The sequence below is a fragment of the Apteryx mantelli genome, unplaced genomic scaffold (genome assembly GCF_036417845.1).
Source record: "Apteryx mantelli isolate bAptMan1 unplaced genomic scaffold, bAptMan1.hap1 HAP1_SCAFFOLD_141, whole genome shotgun sequence".
Classification (NCBI taxonomy): domain Eukaryota; kingdom Metazoa; phylum Chordata; class Aves; order Apterygiformes; family Apterygidae; genus Apteryx; species Apteryx mantelli.
The window spans coordinates 187501-190000 of record NW_027118496.1 but is presented as its reverse complement, the minus strand read 5'-3'; the positions used below and the strand labels follow the sequence as shown (position 1 = coordinate 190000).

The window sequence follows — 2500 nt, the reverse complement described above, 5'->3', positions numbered from 1 at the left end:
GGGCCGCCGGTGCACGCACCGGGGTCCCGGCTCCGCCGCCGACTCTCCGCCGCCGAGGCCGCCGCGCACCGCCGCCGCCGGCGCCGCCGCGCCTCCCCCGCCCCCCCACGCGCCCCCCCCGAGGGGCGGCACCGCTGCGCCAACGCGACAGCGGGGGTGACGATTGACCGCCAAGCGACGCTCAGACAGGCGTAGCCCCGGGAGGAACCCGGGGCCGCAAGTGCGTTCGAAGTGTCGATGATCAATGTGTCCTGCAATTCACATTAATTCTCGCAGCTAGCTGCGTTCTTCATCGACGCACGAGCCGAGTGATCCACCGCTAAGAGTTGTCTCGGTTTCGGCCCCCGCCGCGCGCGCGGGGGGACCGGGCAGCCTTCGGCAGCCCCTGAGGGCCCCCCCTCCGCTCCGCCTCCCTCCTCACGCCGACGCCGGCTGCTGAGCGAGGGACGGCCGAGAGCCAGAGAGAGGGGCTCGCCCCGCTGACCGTACGAGCACAGAGTGGGGGGGGAAAAAGGGAAAAGGAAAACCCGAACGAGAAGGGCGGGGAGCCCTCGCTCCCGACCTGGGACAACCCTTTGCTCGCTTCGAGTCCGGCCCAGGCGCCCAGGCTCGGCCCGGCCCGGCGGGGAGCAGCGCGCCGGCCGCGCCGCCTGCCTCGGGGACGCTGGGGGAGGGGGCGGCTCCCCGCGGACCCCCAGCGTCGGAGCCCGGCCGCCACCGGCAGCGGCACCGGCCGCTGCCCGCGCGCCCGCGGCCCACCGGCCCCGCGCTCCCCAGCTCCTCGCTCGCCTCGCCGGCCTCCGGCTCCGCCGTGGCCCCGAGGCGGCGCCCACGCCCGCGCGCGCGCACACACAGCCTCCCGGACGACACCACGCGCTCTCCCGTCCCTTCCGCGGACAGACGCCCGGCGGCGGGCGGGCGGGCAAGGCGGGACGGACGGGGACGGCGCCCGCTCTCCCCGTCTCCACGCGGAGAACGGGGGGGGGCGCCCCCGCCGCCCGCCTGCCGCCCGCCCGCCGCCCGGCGAAGCCGGGTTGGGCAGAGCGAGGCAGGCGCGCCGGATGGCGGAGTGCCGGCGGGTAGGGCGCCGCCGCCAGCGGCCACGGCGGCAGACCGAGAGCCCCGGCCAGGGAGGAGAGCGGATCGCGCCGAGGCGCGGCGTCCGCACCACCCGCGGTGGGTGGGGGCTCACCGTCCCGGCGAGAGCACGCGCTCGCGCCGGGGTCACGCGTTCGAGGCAGGCCGGCGCCAGCCGACCGCGCGGCGTCCCTCCGCCGAGACCAGACCGCGGAGAGAGGGGGCAGGGTACCCCTCTCCGTCCCGGCTGCCCGCAGGGCGAGCGCGGGGCGCGCCGGCTGGCATGGGGGGGCACGGCGCCCGCGCGCGCCGGCCCCCCGGCCCTCCGGCAGCACACCCGGCTGCCCCCCGGGTCGCATCGGGCCGCCCGAGTCTTTAAACCCCCGCCCGGCTCTCCCGCCGAGAACCCTCGGGCCCGGAGCCCGGGGCCCATGGCCATCCCTACCCGGGGCGGCTACCGGCGGCCGCGGTGGCCGGAGGCCCTCCGCTCCTCCCGCCACCCCGCCCCCCCCCCCCGCCCGGCCCGCTCGCAGCACGGTCCCCGCGGCATGGCGCGGGGCGGCTGGAGCGGTGGGGGGGGGGAGAGAAAGGGAAAGCGGAAAGGGCGGGAGGGCACGGCCGGTGCGGCGCTCACGGCGCGGCGCCCGGGAGGAGCGAGCTGGCACACGGGACCACACGGGTGGGTCACCGAGGGGGGGCAGGAGGAGCGCGGACGCTAGGTACCTGGCCCTGGGGTGAGGGAAACGACCTGAAATCCCCGCGGGGGTGCCTCCCCCGCCGCCGCCCGCCGCCGGGCCGCCGCCGCCTCGCGGCGACGGCGGCAGCCTCGGCGGCAGCAGCGAGACGGGACGCGGAGGGGAAACCCGGCACCCGCCAGCCGGCTCCGGCGCCCCTCGGCGGAGCGTCCGCCCGCGGGGTGCGCCCGACACCCGCCGCCACGACCTCGTCCTCCTCCCGGGGCCCGGGGTTTCCCTCAGTAACCCGGCGCCCGGCGGCAGCTGCGCCCGGGAGGAGAGCCGTGGTTTGGGCCGCCCGCTCGGGCACGACCCGTCGCCTCGCGTGGCCTGGCGCGACGGCCCCCGCTCGGGGTCCGCCGCCGCCCGGCGCCCGCCCCGCGCGCCATCCCGGAACGCCTGTCCTCGCCGTCTCTGCAAGACGGGCTGCTCCGCCGCAGCCCGCCGCGGGTCCGCCCCCCACCGCTTAGGGGTGGCGACCCGTCGGCACCCGTCCCGACCCGGGGTGCCATCTCGCTCGCGTCTCCGCCCGCCGCTTCCTCCCGCGGGCGCCGGGGGAGCAAGCCCCGCCGACCCTCCCGCGCACTGCCGCCCGCTCCCCGCCGGACCCTCCCCCGGGCCCGACCCTCCCCTGCCCCGGCGGCGGCGGATCGCCGTCGGGTGACAGGGGGGGGCCGGCTCCCGGCGAT

The 2500-nt window shown here is 79.6% G+C and overlaps 1 non-coding gene across 1 annotated transcript; it reads right to left on the bottom strand.

Moving 5' to 3' along the window:
• Nucleotides 1–175: 175 nt before the first annotated feature.
• LOC136995619 (5.8S ribosomal RNA) lies at nucleotides 176–328 on the bottom strand. The gene has a single exon (XR_010887164.1). It is a non-coding gene; the product is annotated as a 5.8S ribosomal RNA (ribosomal RNA).
• Nucleotides 329–2500: the final 2172 nt, after the last annotated feature.